A 25,258-nucleotide genomic window follows, 5' to 3' on the forward strand; every position below is an offset into this window, starting at 1 on the left:
TTAAAATCCTAAAAGTGTTAGTACAAAGAGTGAATCCTAATGTAAATCCTAATGTAAAGTATGAGCTCCACTGAAAAATAATGAGTCAATACTGGCTTTTATCAACTGTAACAAATATACTATACTAATGTAATACGATCATGGGTCACAACCATTTCAGTCAATGTTTGACCTCTAAAACAGTGCTCATCCTAGATTTTATTGCCTGGTGACATAGCCATCTCAGATTCATAAAAACACTTATGAAGTTAGCAGAACAACAAACTTGCCTGATATCGAATTTCTCAAAATGTATCCCTGTTGTGAAGTGGTACATAACTGCACATTAACACAGGGGACACTGCATGTGCAAGGGTGGGGAGGAGGGGCACGTGCGAGCTCTCTGTACAGCATATGTGAATTTTCTGGAAACTTAAATTGCTCTAAAAATGATGTCTATTTAGAAGAGATACTGAAATTTATGCCTCTACTCTCCTTAATTGCATGAGACTTCAAAACATTTTGATCTCCCTCAGAATATTTAAACTGCTCAATTGGGGACATAAGCACTGAAGTGCCATAGATTGATGAGTGTGTCATATACCCTACATCATTCCAAAATGGACATATATAGAGGGCAGTGCACTATTGTAATCTGTACTTTTAGGTTTCTTAGTATTTTCTTCTAGCATCTGTCTTAGCACTTTGGATATAATGATTAATTTTTTGATTCATGGGGCTAACTAAATGGTCAACTTTCTAGCAGCTTGCAGGAGCTTCTTCAATTTCCTAGTGCACTGGCACAGATTTTGTATGAATGCCCGTGTACCATCAGTCACTCCAAGAACTGGATATCCCCTCCACTGTTTGGGGCTTCCAGGAAACAAGTCCTGGCACATTTTTACATTGATATAATTGCTGAACACATTTAATTTTCTGATAAGCCCAGATCTTTTTTTTTTTCCACCAGTATTTCCCTTACTAAATTGTACCCCAAAACAAGCAAGAAAAAATAAAAACCAATATTCAGTTCTCTGTTTCTAGGTTTTCTTTGGCCTTCCTCATACTAAAGAAGAAACAAAGGAAGAAGTAGCATTGTAGAGTGTCTTTTCACTGAAATCATAAAACCATTGATATTCTCATCAAGTTCAAAGAGATTGTTTATAACTTACTTCTAGGCAAGTTTGGAAACAGCTTTCCTCCCTTCAGACTCCTTTCTGTCACATTTTAAAACATTGTTTGTTTGTTTTGAGTGTTATTTTTTTTTCACATAATGGTTATCCAATTAATAGATTTTTCAGTTAAGTTCTAGTGAAACTTAGCCACCGGCAACTCTTGGAAACTGCCACAGTGACAGTTTTTGAGGGCATATTTTATGAAACAGACTGTTACTGTTCTCACAAATATGTAACTGTTAGCACAGAATTTAAGCTGGATCATAATAAAAAAATAGTTGTTCAATCTGTAAGTACCTGGTTATTTAAATTGACTGAATAGCATTTTTGGAGTCTCTTTGTAGTGCTTTATTACATATGCACAAATGATAACTAGAAGAAGAGGTTGGTTATTATATTGGGTACTGTTTCATATTACTATGTATTATGATAAAATATTTCAGTGTGATACAAAAATATTGAGATCAATATCAGTCTATGAGGTGTCAACATGTCAGTAGTTTTAGTATGCAAAAAACCTAAAACACTAAAGAAACACTATCTGGCTGGTGCTGCAGCTCAGTAGGCTATTCCTCTGCCTGCGACACCAGCACACCAGGTTCTAGTCCAGGTCGGGGCGCCGGATTCTGTCCCGGTTGCCCCTCTTCCAGGCCAGCTCTCTGCTGTGGCCAGGGAGTGCAGTGGAGGATGGCCCAAGTCCTTGGGCCCTGCACCCCATGGGAGACCAGGATAAGTACCTGGCTCCTGGCTTCGGATCAGCGCAGGGTGCTGGCCGCGGCAGCCATTGGAGGGTGAACCAACGGCAAAAGGAAGACCTTTCTCCTTGTCTGTCTCTCACTGTCCACTCTGCCTGTCAAAAACAACAACAACACAAAAAACCCAGTATCCTAGCAAGTGGTAGGTGAAGTATTCATGGCAGCCATGCATAGCTGACCCAAGCAATCTGTTACACGTTTTCTTGCCCATCTAATTCTATGCCATTTTCACTAATGTGTTAATTTATCTGATATTTTCACAATTACTAAAATAATATTAACAATTAACTTCTCAGTTTGTGCTTGGTTTTCTAAAACAAACCATATTAAGTGAATATGTTTTCCTAACATTTTCCATATTAGGAACATTTCTCCATATCTTGGTAAGTACACTTTAAATCAGATATAGCTGACTCCTACTAAAATTTGTGCAATATTCCTAAAGAGAAGACCTATTGGTCACATATAATTCCAAATGTTTGTGGGTTTTCCTTTCATTTTTGTATTGCTGTACATGACAAGTTTTCATTGATCTAGAAAATTTACATTCCTTCCATTACATTTCCCATGAAATGGAGATTTTAAAAAACAAGAACAAACCTATTCAAGGAAAACACATATGTAAATATAGAATAACAATCACTAAACAATAGAGCCAGGCAAGTGCATGTGTTTGCTGGTAGGAAGTGTTGTAAAGGGTTACATCAAAGAGAATTATAAATATCACAAGAGAAATTGTGCACCTTGGTCTCAGTAATGCACTCTATTTACCCAAAGCTTGTTGGTCAAGATCTGTAAATATTTGGCCCAGAATAGTTTCCTAATCTAATAATACCCCTTTAATAAGGGATATTTGAGTGAAGATATGAAGGAAATGAAAGTTCCTTAGCAAGTCAGAGGAGGAATAGGATGAGAATCAGGTCTTTGCATTCCTTATTTTAGGGCTATAGATATTCCAAGTGACCCATCATTACAGAACAGCTGTAATGTGCAAGGGAGCAATTTGCCACATGCTTTGGAATTCTTTTAAAGATTGCACCAAACACTAATATTGCCAAAGGCTCCAGGCATTGGCAAAGGCTCTTCCCATGTGCTCTCCCATATGTGATGTTGTTTATGCCTTTGTATGCTTAAAACTGGAAAAAAGTTGTTTATGGGAGTTTGTAATGTGTGTGATTGATTTTTAGTGAAGTATTATGCATGCTGGTAGTTAGAACTGTCTAAATATCCAAACAGATTTAAATTTTTTTGATGGTTACCAAAGTGTATTCCAAGTATCACTGCCTCTATTAAAGAAAATCCAGTTTTCATATTTACAATGCAGAGCAGCTCCCATCATTTCACACACAATTGTATCTTCAAGGGCCTAGACATGCTCAGGTTTGAGAAAAGAAACAAACAAATTGACAGCATTTTGCATAGTCCCCTTAGCATGCAATAAGTGACAATTTAATCATTCATCCAATGATCAAGACTCTGTGAGGTAGAAATCAGTATTTCAGTTTTCAGATCTTACGCACTTTGAGAGGTAAACATAACAGTTTTTTTTTTCATTAAATTTGTAAACATGTTAAAAGCAGACAGATTGTGGATTACTGGGCACATATTTTGTAGAATATACCTCAATTGAAATTTGCATAATATTTTTCTGGTGATAATTATAGATTTTTCAGAAAGGAGTTTACAATAGGAAAGCACCATTCTCATCAAATATAGGGTATACGCTGTCAGTGTGATTGCCCACTGCCTACATACTTGATTCTGAGCACCTCACTTAGGTGGTAACTGATAGATTTATCCACTGTGAGTTATTCTTTTCTTTTCCCCCCTTTTTTATAGTATTTCCTGGAAGAAGGACACTATCACAGGCCATGCTAGTGGAATAGTGCTAAACTCTTACTATTTGAAGGTAGAGTACCAACATAGACTATCTGGAATCCTTCTGGTGGGAGATCTGGCTCTTCTTCCCCAATTGATTAATTTTTTTAATAAATAAGTTAAGTCAGAAATTCTCACAGCTAACATGAACCTAAGGAGGTATGGCAACTTGATACAATGTGGTGTCCTGAACCAGACGGTAAAAAACATATTAGAGTACAATTGAGGAAGCAATAATAAAGTATGGACTTGAGTGATTCACAAAGAATTACTATTGAGTCCTTCAGTGCATTAAATGTACAATTGTAATGTAAGATGTTATATTAGGAAAAAGATATCTGAAATAATTCTGCAATATAAAGTTATTAAAGCATTAAGAGTTTGATAACTTAAAATTACCCTTTCTCCCAATATTGATGTATTCAGGAATTGTCAGTGTCTACAAACAGAACTTTGCAGTTTTAGTGGTAATGTAAATTGTCAAGATGGGTCGGACACTATTAAAACATTAGGATGCATTTATTCTTTGAAACGATTTCTAGGAATATGTTTGAAAAATTAAAGGGAATGCATGAGTGTTATAACACAATTGTAAGGATAACAAAACAGAAATGAACTTAAAACAACCTACCTAAATACTCAGATTCAAGGAATATTTGTTAAGATATTTATGATACTTCTTCACAGGGTAGACATTAAAATGAAGGAGATTTCTTTAGAAATAGAACTAAAATAAAACTATTGCAATTTTTTATAAATATATTTTTTTAATTTATTCATTTTAGTTGAAACTCAGAATTACACAGAGAGAGGAGAGGCAGGGGGAGGCAAAGAGGGGGAAAGGGAGAGAGAGAGAGTGGGAAAGAGAGGGAGAGAGAGAGAGAGAGGGAGAGAGAGGGAGAGAGAGAGAGAGAGGGAGAGAGAGGGAGAGAGAGAGAGAGAGAGAGAGAGAGAGGTCTTCCATCCGCTGGTTCACTCCCCAATTGGCCGCAATGGCCGGAGCTGTGCCAATCCGAAGCCAGGAGCCAGGAGCTTCTGCTGGATCTCCCACGTGGGTGCAAGGGCCCAAAGACATGGGCCATCTTCTACTGCTTTCCCAGGCCACAGCAGAGAGCTGGATGGGAAGTAGAGCAGCTGGAACTCAAATGGGCGCCCATATGGGATGCCGGCACTGCAGGCAGCAGCTTTACACGCTATGCCACTGTACCGGCCCCAATGTACTTTTAAAAACTGAGTCAGATAATTTTGTTTTGGTGTAATTAGTAAATTTTAAGTCCACACAAAGAGTTTTCACAAAGCTATGAAAAAACGATGCATGGATTACAAAACCTTTTGGCACCAATTCAAGCTTTTCCATTTTTACATGAACTTTTGAAGCACCTTTTAGGTATGGAATCACACATGCTGAAATGTTCACAATAGTTAATTTAGAAAAGTATGATGGGTGTATGATTATAGGTCTCCTTGTTTGAATCTGTACAATGTCACTTACCACTTTTTAATTTTTTATATAAGGTGAACAAATTTCATATTTTCATATATGCAGATTTAGGAACATAGTGAGACTTCCCATCCTCCCCTCCCTTCTGCTCATGCTCCTGCATTCCCTCCTCCTCCTTTGCTTTAGTGTATTTTATAAGTCTCACCTCCCATTAAGTAAAGAATTCAACAAACAGAAGGGGAGGAGGAGAAAAAAAACACTGTTCCTCAAGAGTAGAGACAAGAACTGTAAATAATCTCAAAATGACAGTTTTGCTCATATACGTTATGTTTTTTGTACTCTATTAGTTACTGCAGATCAGGGAGAACAGATAATATTTGTCTTTAGGCTACTGCCTTATTTCACTAAGTATAGTGGTTTCCAGGTGGATCCATTTTGTTACAGACAGGATTTCATTCTTTTATATGGCTGAGTAGTGCACTTTTCACTTTTGTAATAAAATATAGCTTTTATTTTTAGAAACAAAACGTAAATTTTCCCATATATTCATTATTTTATGGTAGTTTGCATATAATTCATATTTTATTCATCATACACAGTTTAAGTTCTTATAATTTACTTAATTGGAAACTTCAAATGTGGTTCTGCACTTCAAATTTAAGAGAAGTGGATTTTGTTTAGTCATTGACTCTTTCATTTATTTAATAGTACTCTGGTATGTGCCTCCTGTCCTCCTATGATTAGTTAATTGTTTGGTATTGAAAGGAGAATAGTCTGTTATCTGTACTTTCAAGGCTCCTTGTGTTGATAGTGAAATAGATGACTGTCTAGTTTAATAAAGCAATGTAATAAATGCCCAACTTTACCTGTAAAAGCTTCGTAAGTCATGTGTCACTTTTGCAATAGAGGCTTGAAAATGAGGTGAGATAATAAGAAAGCATGACATAGGGTAGACTGGATGCACCTTTAAAGATATGTGAAAAGAAGTTAATTTGTAGGATAGGAATGATGGATTGCATCATAGACTTTGGAATACACTGTGTTGAATAGCCATCAAGTTTCATTTGAAATGATACTTGCTCTTAATTCATAGGGTGATCTGCACAAGGTGAGGAGAAAGACTGTCAGACAGAGTATGTGCTCAGTGGAAGACTAGTTGCTACATTTTCAAGGCATCTACTTGGTAGGAGTTGCAGCCTGCCAGGTATTTGCCTAGGATTCACAAGTTTTTCAGTGTAGCTGCTTATCCAGTGCTGTTTAGTAAGCTAGTAAAGGCTTTCATCGTCACTTGGATAGTCAGTGTGCAAAAGGATTATTTGCAAAAGTAGTATACTGAAAGTCAATAAAAATGTGATGAATAAAATAATGGGAACCTTATAGAAATCTGTATGTGTGTGTATATATATATGTGTGTGTGTGTATATATATATATATATAAAATGCTAAATAAATACTAATTTTTGATTGAAACCTACTCAGATCACTGAATGAGTTTGATAACCCAACAGCTTATTCTACAGATATTTTAAAATAAAGATTCCAAGAACAAAAGGAAAGTAATCATTAACTGGGTTTGTATTTGTTTGAGAAGTACCAATAATCTAGCTGGCGCCGAGGCTCACTAGGCTAATCCTCTGCCTGCAGCCCTGGCACACCAGGTTCTAGTCCCGGTCGAGGTGCCGGGGTCTGTCCCGGTTGTTCCTCTTCCTGTCCAGCTCTCTGCTGTGGCCCAGGAGTGCAGTGGAGGATGGCCCAGCTCCTTGGGCCCTGCACGAACATGGGAGACCAGGAGGAAGCACCTGGCTCCTGGCTTTGGATTGGCGCAGCGTGCCGGCCCGTTCGCGGCCGACCTTAGCGGCCACTGTGGGGGTGAACCAACGGAAAAAGGAAGACCTGTCTCTCTGTCTCTCTCTCACTGTCTAACTCTGCCTGTCAAACAAAAAAAAAGTACCAATAATCTAAGACTGGCCAGCAGTTTGTAACCATACATTATTTAGAGCATGGGATGACATGAAGATGTATCATATTGAAGTAATTTAGCCTGTATTAGTTCACTGGGAACAGTTTATGAGTCTGGAATAAAGCCAACTATTCAGTGTCTGAAAAGTCTATCGCAGTGATTGTTCAGAATTAGACTACTGGTATATAAATAGGAACAGCTGATGAGAGTTTCAGATAGTGTGAAAGAGATTATGCAGCAATTGTAAATCCTTTGTTGTCTAGAAACCAACTAGCCAGTATATAAATTCTTTGTCTATAAATATGGATAAGGAAATTTATGCATACATTAATGTGAATGAGTGTGTGTTTGTGTGTATATATATATGGAAACTTTTCTCTTGATGAAAATGAAGCAATGTTGGAAAAATGAAATTGTACCAGAGATGTCTTTGAGTTTCATAGGTGTAAATATGCTCTCAGCAACACTGTCACACATGCCAAATGAAAATGTTGAGGCATCTAAGATCACGTGACTTCCAAAGGGGGGAAAGCCAGTGATGCTTCAGAAAACCAGCTATAATATATGAAATACTCATTCAAGCGGAGAGGAGGCAATTTTGAATTTAAATATTTAGCCGGCGCCGTGGCTCAATAGGCTAATCCTCCACCTTGCGGCGCCGGCACACCGGGTTCTAGTCCCGGTCGGGGCGCCGGATTCTGTCCCGGTTGCCCCTCTTCCAGGCCAGCTCTCTGCTATGGCCAGGGAGTGCAGTGGAGGATGGCCCAGGTGCTTGGGCCCTGCACCCCATGGGAGACCAGGAAAAGCACCTGGATCCTGGCTCCTGCCATCGGATCAGCGCGGTGCGCCGGCTGCAGCGGCGGCCATTGGAGGGTGAACCAACGGCAAAAGGAAGACCTTTCTCTCTCTGTCTCTCTCTCTCACTGTCCACTCTGCCTGTCAAAAATAAAAAAAAAAATAAAAATAAAAAAAAAATAAAAAAAAAAATATTTTAGTGAGAAATATTTTAAGTTAAAATATCATACACATACTTATTGGTCAATTTATGTAGTTCAAGATCTTTGAAGTTGTGAAATATGAGAAACCTGTTCTCTTCATATTAATAACAATTAAACAGTGGGGGACATTTAAAATGAAGATTCTATTAAACATCACTAAAGTATTGACTACATTTCTTGTCATAGAAAACTAAAATGATTAATATTCTGATTTAATATTATATACATGTGCATATATACCACAATTTCTTTGTGACATCATCAGTTGATGAATATCTGGGTTGATTCCATGTCTTGCCTATTTTGAGTTGAGCTGGTATAAACATGGTGGTACAGATAACTCTTTCCTATGCTGGTTTATTTTCTCTTGGGTAAATTCCCACAAGTGGGATGACTGAGTCATATGGTAGATCTATTTTCAGTCTGATGAATTTCCATATTGTCTTCCATAATGGTTATACTAGTTTTTTCCACCAAAAGTGTATTATGGTACCTTTATCACTACATGCTTGCCAGCACTTTTTTTTCAATCTTTGGATGGTAGGCATACTACCTGGGTTGAGGTGAATCCTCATTGTGATTTTTATTTACATTTTGCTGTTGGCTAATGATCCTGAGCATTTACTTTTATATGTGTCTATTGGCCATTTGTATTTCATCCTTTAAAAAATGTCTGTTCACATCCTTATTTCATTTTATAACTGAATTCTTTGTTTTTGTTGCTTGTGCTCTTTATATATCCTGCATATTAATCATTTCTCACATCTATAATTTACAAGGATTTTTTCCCATTCTTTCAGTTTGCCTCCTCAGTTTGTTGAATGCTTTGTTTGCAGTGCAGAGGCTTCTTAGCTTGGTCAAATTTTTTGCTTTTAGTGCCTTGCTTCAGGGTTCTTATCCAAGAAGTCCTTGTCAATGCCAATGTCTTACAGTGTTTCCTCTATATTTTCCTCTCATCATTGGACGGTTTCATGTTAGGTTTATATCCTTGATCTATTGTGAGTTGATTTTTGTAAAGGATTTAAAAGAATGGTTTTGTTACATACTTCTGCATGAAGAAATCTATTTTTTTTCAAAAGCCATTTGTAAGAGACTATCCTTTCTCAAGGGAGTAATTTTATCTAATTTGTCAGATATTACTTGGTTGTTGGTATGCGGATTGATTTCTGGGGTTTCTAATCTGTTCCATTGATCCACATGTCTATTTTTGTTCCAGTATCAGGCTATTTTGATTATAATTACCCTATAATATACCTTGAAATCTAGTATTGTGAGGCCTCCAGCTTCATTTTTATTGCTTAAGATTGCTTTAGCTATTCAGGGTCTCTCGTATTTCCATATGAATTTTAGGTTCACTTTTGCTAGATCCAAGAACAATGTCATTGATATATTGATCGAGATTGCATTGAATCTGTAAATTGCTTTTGATAGTGTGGACATTTAATGATATTATATTCCAGTCCATGAACATGGCAGATTTTCCATTTTCTTTCTTGTATTTCTTTCCTTAATGTATTATAATTTTTGTTGTAGAGATCATTCATGCCCTTGACTAAATTTACCCCAGGGTATGTAAAGTCTTTTTTTGTAGCTATTATGGATGTTTTTTAAAAGATTCATTGGGCTGGCGCCGCGGCTCACTAGGCTAATCCTCCGCCTTGTGGCGCCGGCACACTGGGTTCTAGTCCCGGTCGGGGCGCTGGATTCTGTCCTGGTTGCCCCTCTTCCAGGCCAGCTCTCTGCTGTGGCCCAGGAGTGCAGTGGAGGATGGCCCAAGTGTTGGGCTCTGCACCCCATGGGAGACCAGGATAAGTACCTGGCTCCTGCCATCGGATCAGTGCGATGCGCCGGCCACAGCGCACCGGTCGCGGCAGCCATTGGAGGGTGAGCCAATGGCAAAGGAAGACCTTTCTCTCTTTCTCTCTCTCTCTCACTGTCCACTCTGCCTGTCAAAAAAATATATCTATTTGAAAGGCAGAGTTACACAGAAAGAGAAGGAGAGGCAGAGTGAGAAAGAGATAGAGAGAGAGAAAAGTCTTCCATCCGCTTGTTCATTCCCCTACTGGCTGTAACAGCTGGTGCTGAGACGATCAGAAATCAGGAGCCAGGAGTCTCCTCCAGGTCTCCCACTTGGGTGCAGGGGCCTAAGGACTTGGGCATCCTCCACTGCTTTCCCAGGCCGCAGCAGAGAGCTGGATCAGAAGTGAAGCAGCAGATCTTGAACCAGCATCTGTATGGGATGTCGGCACTGCAGGTGGCAGATTTACCCACCATACCACAGCGCTGGCTTCTTTTGTAGCTATTATGAATGAGACTAATCTTACAATTTGTTTCTTAGCCATGACATTGTTTGCATATAAAAATGCTATTGATTTTTGTGTTGATTTTATATCCTGCAAATTTACCAAACTCTATCAGTTCCAATAGTCTCTTAGTGGAGTCTTTTTGTTCCCCTAGGTATAGGATCTTGTCATCTGCAAACAAGGAGGATTTGACTTCTTCCTTTCCAATTTTTATCTCTTTTTCTTGTCTAATCACTCTGGAAAAACTTCCAGAAATATATTGAATAATAATGGTGGGGTAGACACCCTTGTCTGGTTCTTGATCTTAATGGAAGTACTTCCATCTTTCCTCCATTCAATATGCTACTGACTGTGGGCTTGTTATATATTGCCTTGATTGTGTTTGAGATATGTCCTTTCTATACCCAAATTGCTATTGAGATAATAATCATATGTTTTTCTAACACAAAGAGTACAGTTAACAGTCATTTTAGTCCTAGATGCTAGATTGAAAGATGTATATACCAGTATATTCTTATGACAGATGCTGAATCTCAACCAATCATATCAGCTGAACCTTTTGCCAACTGGAGGCATAGCATTGCCAAAACAACCTTGTAGGGGCCAGCCCTGTGGTGCAGAAGGTTAATCCTCTCCCTCAGTGCCAGCATCCCATATGGGCACCAGTTCTAGTCCCAGGTGCCCCTCTTCCAATCCAGCTCTCTGTTATGGCCTAGGAAATCAGTAGAAGATGGCCCAAGTGCTTGGGCCCCTGCACCTGCATAGGAGACCAGGAAGAAGCACGTGGCTCCTGGCTTCGGGTCAGCACAGCTCTGGCTGTTGCAGCCATCTGGGGAGTAAACCAACAGAAGGAAGACCTTTCTCTCTGTCTCTCCCTCTCACTGTCTGTAACTCTACCTCTCAAATAAATAAATAAAATCTTTAAAAAAAACAACCTTAAAAGGCAAATGATAACTGCAGCCTATCAGTTCATTTGTGTATGCCATTTCCTTCACTCTGATTATAAATACAACCTGCACATGTGATAGAGCAGAGTTTTCTGACCTGTTTTCTATACACTGCAGCCCAATTCATGAGTAATTTCTTTGGTCGAGCAATTACTGAGTTAAATGTATCTAAAGTTTTCCCTTTAACCCTATCACAAGAGATCTATGAATTTTCCTTATTGATAATTTCCTTCATTATCTTATATTGTATCCAGCCTTACACACTGATGCCTGTCTTGTTAGATTGTATTTGACTTTACTGCTGATACTCTACTCCAACTTTTTGTATTGTAGTTGCTGTGAGACTAACATGATACAAAGCCCAATGTCATTCTCCCCTGAGTTTCAGTGAAAAGAATCTACTGGTAGGAAATTAAACATAATCTTATGGTGTTTCAAGGACAAATTAGGCAAGCTATTATTGTTTTGTTTTCTTGTTTTAATCCTGGGATATGTTGAACAATGCAGCTTAAGGGTCACAGTCTTACATTTAAATTTGATTTCATAATAGAATCTTTCATTAATTGAAAAAAGTCTGAGTCTTGATGTATTTTCTATTTTAAGACAAATTTTACTTAATGAATTTTCTGAAAATGAATAGTGTGTTTGGTACCTAATTTGTATTTTCCTACATTTATATTTAGCAAAAACACATATTTAAAAGAAGAATGGGTAAAATACTCTGGGAAAAGTAGAATAATTCTGTAAAGATGAGCTTTTTTATGTTGGCCAATATGATATGGAAGCAGAATCATGAAGAAAGTAAAGTAAATTAGAATTGAGGTTACAATGCAATGCTAATTAGTGAGTTGAATATGCATACATAGAAAGGAATGGGAAAGAGTATAGGACACCCTTAATTGTGCTTTGTTTCACTTAGCCCTTTAGCTATCCCCAGCTTTTACAGCTAGCTCTTTTATTGCTATAACATCTTTATGCAGCTGTCCCTTTCTTTTTCTGACTTGGCTGCTTTTGTGTACATTTCAAATGTTTTTGATCAAGTGCATATACAGACCAATGTGTTTTCTCTGAAAGCACTGTCCCTTGACTAGGGAAAGCCCTAAAGTAGCTTTCATCAAGAATAAAGGTACAGGGAGGGGGTTGGGGACATGATAGAAGGCAGGATGCTGGCTGTGTCTTCAGCAGTTTGAAAGAGATTTGAAGGGAGGTGACAGGACTATTGAAAGCCTGTTGGCTAGCCCAAGAAAATGCCTGCACACAGTGCAAAGATTAGTAAAATACCAAAGGTTTCACATGTAGCATTGGTCATAATGGCTTCTCCTATTTTCCTGCCCTTGGATGAAGTAAAACGTGAAGTTCCTGCACAAGCTGTGTGCCCCATATCCTTCAATGTTGGCAGTGACCTGCAAAGATAGGATTTCACATTCACACATGTAGACAGGCTGGGCTCTCCTATTATCCTAATGCTCCATGGTTATGATCTAAGATCTTCTGTCTCTCCCACAATATAATCCTTTTTTCCTTTGGGAAAAAAAAGCAATAAAAGAGATTGAGCTAGTGAGGAGAGAATATATTACCTCATTCTCTTTGAGGCCTTGTGATGACTCAAGATTAACTACATCACTAAATAATCTCATTTAACAAAACAGACATGCCGATCATATTGGGTCACCCCCCACCAACCTCTGCCCAGTCAAGAACAGATAGAAACAAAACTCACTGAAAGAAAATACAAGTAACATTGTTAAAGCAATCTAACTCAAACTATCCAAGAAAGTTTGTGGTCAAATACGAGCCTGGGCATTAGGAAGAAAAGGCGTTTTGTTATGTGAATTTTCCATATCATTCCTAAAATAATATTATATACAGTGATAATAAAAGTATGTGATGATTTATATTTGATAATTACATGTTTGTGCCCTATGAACCATGATAAAATTAAAAGTAATATTCTTATAAATATCACATTAACCATTTTCCATAAGTAAAGTGATTATAAGTGTACTCATAATGAAAAATTGCAACCTTTCTATTGCAGTGATCTGGTGAAAGTATCAAATGAGATAATGTGTAGATTCAAGTTATTGGATTAATTATTTTCCTTTTATTAATAAAAATGTATATTTCAAGGCTATTACAGAAAAACACTGAAAGTTTTCTCAGCAGTAGTTTAGCAAAACAATTTGAACAGAAATACTGTAGCTAGTTTCCTTGGAGTGTCATGAATATAGGTAAAATATAGGAAACTTAAAAAAAGAAAATTAACCTTCTTCATGGACAAACGCATTCTTAGATCTTTGGAGAAGTTAGCCATTAGTTCCTAAATATTTATTATAATAAATTTTACCTCACATTAAGAAATGTCATATTTTATCACACTCTGCTATTATGCCTCAAACCTGGACAAGTGATTTTATTACCTTTTCATCTATAGTTTTTATTTCTTGTACCCTCCATCTCTTCACAATTTCTTTCCCTCCTCTCATCTATATATTTTCCTACCTATCTACCAACACACATAATGATTTATTTCTTGTTTATCTGTATATATACTTAAATATTTATCAATCCAAGTATGTAATATTTACTTAAGATGAAATGTTTGGTTAATCACATCAAAGATTCTTGAGACACTGTTAATGGGGGCTTATTCAAGGTCCCTTTCTTATCTGCAACCTGTCCTATCTTTTTCTTTCCTTAATTTCTTCTCTTTTAACTGCTCTCCATTAACAGTCCTCTGTCACCATCAGTAGTTATTCTGATACATACTTTATTTGCCTGTGTTTTTGCTTTATGTACATATAGCTTTGATTTACATAAGTGATATTCTGTTATAGACTCGTTCTATCTCTTTCCACTCAGCATGTTTTAAAGATCTACTCATCTATGTTTAGATATAAACTGTTTTTTACTAACTGCTGCACAATATTAACAGTGTTCATGCACTACATTTTATTGTCCATTCCTCTGAGTGATGAGCACCTGGGTTGTAGCCAAGTCACCATTACTAAAACAACACTGATGAACATTCTTATATATTTTCTCATCTTTATGAAAGAACTTCTCTGGGTTATACACCCATGGTATAGCTTTACTTAGATCATACCATGCAGCTATACTGACTTCAGCTTAAACTTTCATATTAAGCTTCAGAATAACTGGGCCCAAATAAAATTCCACCAGCAGTGCAGATTTCTTATATCCACACTTCTAAGCAATAATTGAATTATAACATTTTCTAATAGGTGCCATTATACTACATTTAATTTATAAGTCTTTGTCAAGTGGTGGTCTTCTGATTCTTCTTAAAATGATGGTGTGCATTATTTGTCCATTTCTTCTCTAGTTTGCTTTGCTTTCTTTTTGTTTTGGGTTAACAAGAGGTTGTTATGTATACTAGACCATTGTTGCTTTTAGATGTATCTTTTCTATAAATAATAAACAGGTTTAGTAACTTTGTCTATCATGTTCTTTTGTTGAAACAGCCTCCATTCAATGCTAAAGAATCATTGATCAATTCACCTGCTAACTTAATAATCTCTGTTAACCTTCTGGATTCATCATTCTCAATTAAACCTTTGATTCTTCTTTCATGGTAAAGGACAGAAATTCAGGTTTTTTTTTCCATATTGTAAGATAGTAGTCGTAAACAACTGAGTAAAAGTGGCAAAGTGATCCATATCTTTTTTTAACATTTATATTTTTAGATTTAACAATTTGGGGGCTGGCACTATGGTACAGTGGGTTAAACTGCTGCCTGCAGCGCCAGCGTTCCAAATGAGTGCTGATTTTCATCTCAGCTGCTCCTCTTCTGATCTAGCTCCCTGCTGATGTGCATGGGAAGGTAGCAGAAGATGGAGTCCTTGGGCATCCATGTGAGAGACCTGGGATAGGCTCCTGACACCTGGCTTCATTCTGGCCCAGCACCAGCTGTTAGAGCCATATGGGGAGGGAGCCAGCAGATAGAAGATCTCTCTTTCTTCCCTCCTCTCTCTAACTCTGTCTTTTAAATACATAAATATAATCTTAAAAATATTTTCCACATGTTGCCAGTTTCACTTTGAATCTAAATATTATATACATACACATATAATTTTTTATGATGAAAGGATATTAATATCACATAATATAGGATTTATGACAAAGATCATAAAGTGAGGAAAGAAGGCTTATTATATACAGTGTATATTTCAGTAAAGACAGCATTTATAATTATAAAGCAAATAACATGACAACACATTTTTAATACTTTCTATGTTTAAAAATATGAGAGAAAATATGTGGGCTGTTAAAAAAGATGATTATTGAAAAGTACAGCAAGAGTGAGACACGAGTAGTAAGAACGGTATTCTCCAACTCCCGGTTCACTCTGCCAAATGCCAGTGATAGCCAGGACTGGGCCAGGCCAAAGCCACGAGTCAGAAACTATCTAAGTCTTTCATGTGAATGGCAGGGGCCCAGATACTTGGGCCATCATTTACTGCCTTCCCAGGCACATTAATACAAAGCCAGACTGGAAGCAAAGCATTCCAGACTCAAGTTGACACTTTAATATGGGATGGGGTATTCTAAGCAGGGGCTTAACCTAATGCTTCACAATGCCTGCCCCTAAGCATGTGAATTTTTTCTTTGTCTACATTATTGAACTTAGCATAATGAATTCCAGTTCCATCTATTTTGTTGCAAGTGTCAGAATTATTTTAATGGCTTAGTAATATTCTGTGTATATGTGCATTTTCTCAATCCAGACAATAGGTGATAGACATCTATGCCAAGTCCACATCTTTTTACTTGTGAGGTGGACTGCAGTGAACACGAGAGTGCAGCTGTCTCTTCCGTAAGCTCACATCATATCATTTAGATACATTCCTGGGAGTGAGATTGCTGGGCCATAAGATATACCCATTTTTACTTTTTTTTTTTTTTTTAGGAATCCCTATACTGTTTTCCATAATAGTTATACTAATTTAATTCCTACCAAAAACATTTCAAAGTTCCAGTTTGTCCACAGCCTCAGCAGCATTCATTGTTCTTTGTTTTCTTGATAATAACCATTAAAACTGGAGTGAGATAGTACCTCTCTGTGGTTTTTATTTGCATTTACCTGTTGGCTAGTGATACTGAGCATTTGAGCATTTCTTCATGTGTTTACTGGCCATTTTTATTCTTTAAGATTTATTCATTTTACTTGAAAGGCAGAGTGACAGAGAATGACTAGAGGAGAGAGAGAGGGAAAGAGAGAGAGAGAATATTCCACTCACTCTTTTACTTCCCAGATATCCACAGCAGCCAAGGCTGGACCAAGCTGACCCAGGAGCCAGAAACTATTCAGACTTCACAGATGGGTGGCAAGGCCCAAGGATTTGGGCCTTTATCTGCTGCCTTCTCGGGCATATATTCAAGGAACTGAATCAAAATGGAGCAGCCAAAACTTGAACTGGCACTTCAGTATGATATGCCGGGGTAGGTATCTTAACTTGCCACATAGCTACACCAACTCCCTGTATGTCTTCCTTTGAACAATATCTATTCAGATCTTTTGTGCATTTCTTTACTGGATTGTTGATTTTGTTGTTGTTGAATCTCTTGAGATCGTTATATATTCTGGATACTAATCCTTTATAACATGCATAATTTGCAAATATTATCTCTGATTCTTTCATTTATCAATTCACTTTGCTAATTATTTCCTTTGTCCTTGGTTTGATGCAATCCCATTTATCTATTTTTGCTTTCATTGCCTGTGCTTTAGCGGTCTTTCCTTTTTTTTTTTTTTTTTTTTTTTGACAGAGTGGACAGTGAGAGAGAGAGAGACACAGAGAGAAAGGTCTTCCTTTTGCCATTGGTTCACCCTCCAATGGCTGCCACGGCTGGTGCTGTGGCCGGCGCACCACGCTGATCCGAACGCAGGAGCCAGGTGCTTCTCCTGGTCTCCCATGGAGTGCAGGGCCCAAGGACTTGGGCCATCTTCCACTGCACTCCCTGGCCACAGCAGAGATCTGGCCTGGAAGAGGGGCAACCGGAACAGAATCCGGTGCCCTGACCGGGACTAGAACCCAGTGTGCCGGCGCTGCTAGGCGGAGGGTTAGCCTATTGAGCCAGCCAGCAGTCTTTCTTAAAAGTCATTAGTTTTGCCACTGTCTTGGAGAGTTTCCCTGTGCTTTCCTTGAGTAGTCTGATAGTTTCAGGAGTTACACTGATCCATTTTAAGTAGTTTTTTTTTTATAGGTTGCAAAGCAGGGATCTTGTTTCAAGTATCTGCATGTGGATATTGAAGCCAGCACCCTTTATCAATGAAATTGCCCTGTGTCCAGGGAACGTTTTTAGCAAATTTGTCAAAGTAAATTGATTGTAGTTACATGGATTTATTTCTGGAGTTTCTTTACTTACTTCTGGTCTATTCTATATTTCTATCACATTGGTCTACATTTGTTTTTTATACCAGTACCATACTCTTTTGGTTGTAGTTGATCTGAAGTATATCATGTGGTCTGGTATTGTGATGTCTCTGGCTTTGCACTTTTTGTTCAGGATTACTTTGGCTATTTGGGATCTTTGCATTTGCACATGCATTTTAGCTCTGGTAAGGACTGGGCCAGGCTGGAGCCTTGAGTCGGGAACTCTGTCCTGCTCTGACAGGTGAGTGACAGAGCATCATGTATTTGCATTATCCTATGCTACTGTTTCAGGTACATTAGTACAAAGCTGGATTGGAAGCAGAGTAGCTGAGACATGGACCAGCATTCCACCATCAGATGCCAATATCGCAAGTACAGAATAACAAGCTGCACCACAACACTAGAAAAATACTTTTTTTTTCTTTCTTGATTATTTCCTAAACAAAATTGTATAGCATCTAATTATATAACTTTTACATTTTACTGGTCATTATATCTAACACTGAGATGAGTCAAATTATAGGGGAAGAAGTACGTAAGTTATATACAAATCATATGCCATTTTATACAAGGAACTTGAGCATCTACTGATTTTGGTATCTATGAAGAGTCCTGGAAAGGGAGGGGGAGTGATGTACTAGCAAAGTGATTTGAAGAACTAGTTAAAAGTATCATTCACTGTGATCAAACAAGATTTATCTCTGAGATCTAAAGAAGATTCAACATTTACAAATCAATCCATAAATAACATACATCACATTAGCAAAATCAAGGACTGCATCTCATTAGATGCAGAAAAACTATCTAACATGAATATCCTTTCATGATAAAAACACCCAATCAAGAGGTATAGAAAGAATGCAGTTAAACATAGTAAAGGCCATAGATCCTAAGCTTACGGCTAGTATGTGTACTGTTGAAAAGGTGTAATAATGTTCTCTAGTATTTAGAACAATATAAGGATGCAGACTCTGGCCAATTGTATTCAGTATAGTACTGGAGATCCTTGCCAGAGCAACAAGGCAAGAGAAAGAAATGAAGAACATCCAAATAGCAAAGCAAGAAGGAGAATTCTCATTGTTGGCTAAAGATATGGTCTTATATATAGAAAACCTTAAATAATTCAGTATAGCTGCAGGGTATAAAATCGGCACATAACAATTTGTAGCCTTACCCTAACAATAACAACAAATTTTCCGAAAAAGAAATTAAAGGACAATACCATTTATAATATCTATAAAATAATAGAAGGAAGTGAAAGTCTTATGTATGAAAACTATAAAATATTAACAAAAATAGTAAGATACTATTTCATGGATTGGAAAATTAAAGTACACTTATTATCTAAAATGATATACATGTTCAGTGCAATTCTTATCAAAATCTCAATGTCAATTTTCATAGATACAGAGAAAATCATCCTAAAATTCATGTTACTCAAAAAATTTATCTAATAGCCATGGAGCTCATAGCCCCCAAAATCTAAATTGAAAGCAACACACCACCTGATTTCAAGCCATACTACAAAGCAACATTAATTAAAATGAATGATACTGTCATAAAAATTGGTACATCAACCAATGGAACAAAATACAGAGCACCAAAATGAACACAGGCACCTACGGTCAATTGATTTTTGACAAATGTGCCAAGCATCTAAAATGGAGATGATCTCTCTTTCCAATAAATAGCTTTGGGAAAATTGAATGTCCAAACACTGGAAAAAAAAGCAGAACATTATCTCACATCATCTATAAAAGTCAACTTACAACAGTTTAAAAATTCAAAACCTGATACTGCAAAACTACTAGAAGAAAGCATTGGGGAAAAATTCAAGAACATTGATCTGGGCTACAAAAGGAACATTAGACAAATATATTTCCACCAAAAAAAAAAAAAACTGCACAACAAAGGAAACAACAGGGTTGAAACTTCTGCAATATGAAATAAACCAAATACTATACTTGACAATAGAATACACCTTATCCTTAAAAGCACATAAATGTCTTTTACCAGTTCTTCTTATTTTGAGCCATAAAACAAACCTAACATTTAAAACAAAGGCATACAAAAAATGTTTACAGATTATTACTGAATTACATTAGAGAAAATGAACATATCAGTGATTTTTTTACAACTTTATAATTAAATGTTTGTTTATTTTAACTTTGACATTCTACTTTTGGGCAATGCTATTAAATGCATGCATTTAATCCTCTGAAGTTAAAATTAATTTTTGTCAATTAGTTTCTCACTGTTTATCTTACTAGTCCCTCATATCCATGATGCTTTCAAGGTTTTGAACCACTGACATTTCTCTGTGATGGATTTTCAAGGAGAGAGGCAGTAATAGGCTCATTCTCTATTTGTTAGGGACCACAAGCCAGGTTCATAGGTTTGCTTAAACACATTTCCCACTAGCACACTATCAAGTAGTTATGTTTAAATACATGTATATGTATATGTATATATATATGTAAACATAAATATAAGAATACATATATAAAGATACTTAAACATTTGTGGAAAATGCAGTCAAGAGATAAGCTAGGTGCAGACATTTGGTGGAGTAGTGAAGATACCACTTGGGATGCTGACATCCCAGGGTGGAGTGCCTGAGTTTGAGTCCTGGATCTTCTCTCTGTCCCAACTTCCTGGTATTTCATAGCTTGGAGGCAACAAGTGATGGCTCAAGGAGTTGGGTCCCTGTCACACCCATGGCAGCTTGGATTGAGTTCTTGGTTTCTAGGTTTGGCTTGACCCATCTTGGTCGTCGTGGGCATTTGGGGGAGTGAACAAGCAGATGGCATACCTCTTTTTCTGTCTTTATTTCTTCTCTCTCCATCTCTTTGCCTTTCGAATAAATAAAATCAAACACAAATGTTTTGACAGATAAGTTTATTTTAATACAAAATTGCTGAAACCCACATGTGTGTAACATATTATCCTGGATCACTTATTTTGCACACAACAGTGTGACTTGTTAACCCATCTTTGGTGTCCTGCTGAATGTTTTCATAGGAAAACTATCAAAATGTAGGACTGTGTTTTCAAAGGCTGTTACTTGAACTTGTCATTGGCCCAAAGCCTTTCCATAAGTAGATGTTTCCTTGAATTGTGAGCAATAATTGGACACTGGAGAGCTATTATTTGTGGGGCCTCTAAGTAAATTTTGTTTTAATGCAAAGCCAAAGTGGAATGCTGGTAAAGAGTATCTGGAAATATGGCTCGGAGAATCTGAATGTAGTGGTTTTGTATGGAAAACACATTTCCTTTGCACTAGGGCACAACATCTAAAATGCTGGCAATATGCATAATCCTTGATACTTCTGGATAATGTCATCATCAGAGATAAAGGAAAATAAGTGAGTTAACAATTCCAAAGCAGTTTACTGTGTTTAACTTTCTTTTGCTGACATTTTATTGTTTAAGATTCTATTACTCTTTGAAATCATAATTAGAAGGAATCATTTAGGGCATGTATTACTAGTTGTGGACTCTTGTGAAGTTTCTTTGAAACAAAGTTAATAACTAACTGGTGTGGGAGTGAGAGTTTTATGTGCTTTCGCACTTCCCCTCCCCTATCCTGAAATAGTCTGGTAATATATCAGAGTGATATCAAAAGAATGATGCTAAGGTCAGTTCCCATTTATTTCTGATGTCTGTTGGTGAATTTAGAGATCTGAGAAACAAAGTCTGATAAGACTTGGAAAATTAAAGATGGTGAGGGGGAGGGTCAGTAAGTTGGAAATGTCTCAACAAGAATTTATCTAGATGAAGTCTGAAATGGAACATAGAGAAGAGAAATATACAAAGTGCGTGCTTCGATGTAAATGCTGTCCATGTCCACATATTTTAAAATAAATGCCTTTGTGAGTTTTTGTGAATGTGAATTCAGTATTTTTTTTTAATTTAGAAGTGTTTAAAATAATACAACCCTTGCCTATATTGCAGCAGAACTAGGGTCTTTTTTAACTTTTACTCGTTTTAACTCTATTTAGTGGAGCACTAAGCCTTTGATTATAAAGCAAACAAAAAACACATTGTCTCAACAATGAAAAAAGAAGGAAGGGAAGGAGGAAGGAAGAAAGGAACAACAAGAGAGGGAGAGGGAAGGAGAAAGGAAGAGAGAAACCATTATATTAACAGAATTGTATGTAGGAACTTCATTACTCTGTATATATTTGTATCATGTTAAGAGAATTGTGTTGTGGTAATCTTATGTATTAGTAAATTCCATAAAAATAAGAAATTTTATGCAAAGAAAAAGAAAACAAATAGGTCATCTAACCATTTAACAAGCATTGATTAGAAATGTGCAATTTGCAATATAAACATACTCTTAGGGAAGGTATTTAGTCTAGTGGTTAAAAAGCCTACACCCCATATCCAAGTACGGGAATTCATAATCAGTTCCAGGCCCTGATTCCAGCTCCCCACTAATATAGACCCTGGGTTGCAGCAGCGATGGCTCAAGTGATTGGATTTCTGCCACCCACATGGGAGACCTCCTGGCTTCCAGTGTCTTTCCTGACCCAACACTGGCTGTTGAGTTCCCGGTGAATAAATCAGCAGACAGCAGCTGTAATAGTATGTCTCTCTCTGCCTCTCACATACATAAATACATACATACATACATAAAGCAAACACATTCTTGGGAGCCATCCTGTGGTACAGCTGGTTAAGCCACTGCCTGCAACACTGGCATCCCATATGGGTACAGCTTCAAGTCCCAGCTGTTCCACTTTTGATCCAGATCTCTGCTAATGGCCTGAGAAATCAGTTTAAGATGGTTCACGTACTTGGGCCCCTGAAAGTCATGTGGGGGACCCAGATGAAGCTACTAGCCCATGGCTCTTTCCTGGCCTGGTCCCAGCTATTGCAGCCATCTAGGGAGTGAACCAGCAGATGGAAGATCTCTTTTGCTCTCTGTCTCTCCTCTCTCTATAACTGTGATTTTCAATTAAGTAAATTTTAACAAACATATTCTTAAATTTACATATAAAAAAACAATGACTTATAAATCTGGAGTGGGAAGACGGCACATCCCTGGTTGGGATGGCTATATCCATATCAGAATGGCAAGTTTGAATCCTTGCTATTCTGCTTCTGTTTCAATTTCCTGCCAACATATCCCCTAGGAGGCAGAAGACAACAGCTCAAGTTCTTGAGTCCCTGACGCCCATGTGAGAGACTGAGATCAAATTCTAGGCTCTTTGTTTTAGCCTGGCCCAGGCCTGGTTGTTGTAGGGGCGATCCAGCAGATTGGATATCATTCTCTCTGCATCTCAAGTAAAATGGAAATATATACATTTAATATTTAATACATATTAATATATATATAACATATTTGATATTTAAGAGTAAAATAATTTATAGAAGGATTAAAAACTGTATGTTTAACAATCAGTTGCTTGGGCACATAAAGTAAAGAGGTGTTAATCCTTACCCTCTCTACATTAGGAAGTGACTCAACTAAGCACTTGATTCTCTTCCTGATTGTTTGTGTAATTTTTTTTGAATGTTTCATCCCCATCTTACAAATGCTATTTTCCTTTGGGAAACCTGAAGTTCTATCCCTGATGGTGGAATGTGCATTTTCGAAAACTCCACATTTTCTTCATATCCTATAATTTACATTTGTTTTTTAATGCTGAAAAGTAATTTTGTTTTATATCTGCTGCTACTTTTTCTGTTTTCCTAGGTCTTTGAATTTTGTTTTATATAATACTCAATGCTAAGATTAAATTACTTGTTGGTCCATTCAGACTGCTATAATAAATTGCTATAAACTGGATGGCTAATAAACAACAGAAATTTTTTCCTGAAAGTTCTAGAAGCCAGAGTCTGAGATTAAGGCAGCAGTAGGTTCCATGTCTGGTAGGGCTCCCCCTTCTGGCTCAGAGATGGTACTATCTCCCATGGTGAAGTATTCAAACAGGCTCCCTCAGACCTCTTTTATCAGGACACACATTTCAGTCTCAGAGCTCCACACTCAGGATGCTCTACCTCTTGATGTCACCTCACTGGGGGTTTGGTTTCAAAGTGTGATTGTGGGGGAACACAAACAGACTTCAGAAATCACCTTAATTGGTGCTCTATGTGTGTTCTCAGGATAACACTTTTTCCCTTTCAAAAAGACCCTTCTAAAATAGATCAGATATCTAGGCTGTGTTTTGAATCTCGCCTTTGAACGATTGTCCTAGAAGAGTAGTTTCTGTGAGGGTTCAGTTAGACTATAGCTCTCATTCTAACAAAGTGGCTAGTGGAGCCTATACTGAACAGTATGCTCTTTCTGACAATTATGTTTCTGGTTGTTTCTGTCCATACAAGTCTGTTTTGATCTGACCAATTATTCCAAAATATCATGAAAGCGTTATAATTTATTTGCATGTACATATGTTTGCATTTTTTCCTAGCAGTATATTATTAAAAATTCTTCAGAAAAAATAATCTATACTTTTTCATGTGTTTCATATGTTTTATTTTAAAATCTTCAACAATATTGTATGTTGGGGCTGGTCTGTGATTATAGGACATTAACTGGTCATTGGTGATCAACTTTTATCATCTTCTTCCCTTTCCTACACACTGCTAAGTGCTTTTTTTAAATGCCAAGTTTACATAAAATATTTGTTTTAATCTTTCAACGTTGAGTATCAGTAAAAACAGCAGATACATTTGTAATATTGTTATTCCAATATGGGTCTTCATAAAATATGAACATAGTCATTGGCCAGACCTGCTTTGGCAAATCGGTAGTAAATTATCTTTTATTCATTAATATTGCCCTATAAGATAAACATTTTTCATGTTCACATGGAACCTTTGTTCAAGTCTAGATTGTCTGCAAAAAGGGTAAGGAATTATATACTTAATAAATGTGCTAAATATACTCATTTCAAGTCATAAAAAAAATTTTGTGTAAACTTGCTCAACACAGAAATCTATAATCTGTGCAGTTTCAATGGGTTTGGAAATAAAAATAATAACCAATAAAATTACTATAAACTACTCAATAAACATTTCTATGGAGTGTAATGTAGTTTTCTGGAGATCAGAGTCAATTCCCTTGTTTCTATCATGTATGCTGGAGGTGAGAGAGATTTGATACTTTTTTCTTTGTAACATTCCTTATAATGTTAACCAGCATGTTTGAAGTTGGAGTAGTGATCCATTTTACTCTATTATTATTTGATTATGAGCATTCAGTTCTACCCTCTGTTCGCATATATATACAGAGTCTTGGTTGTGCATGCTCCATTTCTACTACAGCTAAGAGACGCTGAAATGCAGCTGTTCTGGGTTTTGCACCATAGGAAACATGGCTCACTGGGCTTAAATGTTGAAGAACATCCTATTCCTAGGAGTGGAACTGAAGAGAGCCCAGGCTGTTCTGGCTAGCCCCTCCATATCTCAGGGCA

This window comes from Oryctolagus cuniculus, chromosome 8, assembly GCF_964237555.1.
Source record: "Oryctolagus cuniculus chromosome 8, mOryCun1.1, whole genome shotgun sequence".
NCBI lineage: Eukaryota > Metazoa > Chordata > Mammalia > Lagomorpha > Leporidae > Oryctolagus > Oryctolagus cuniculus.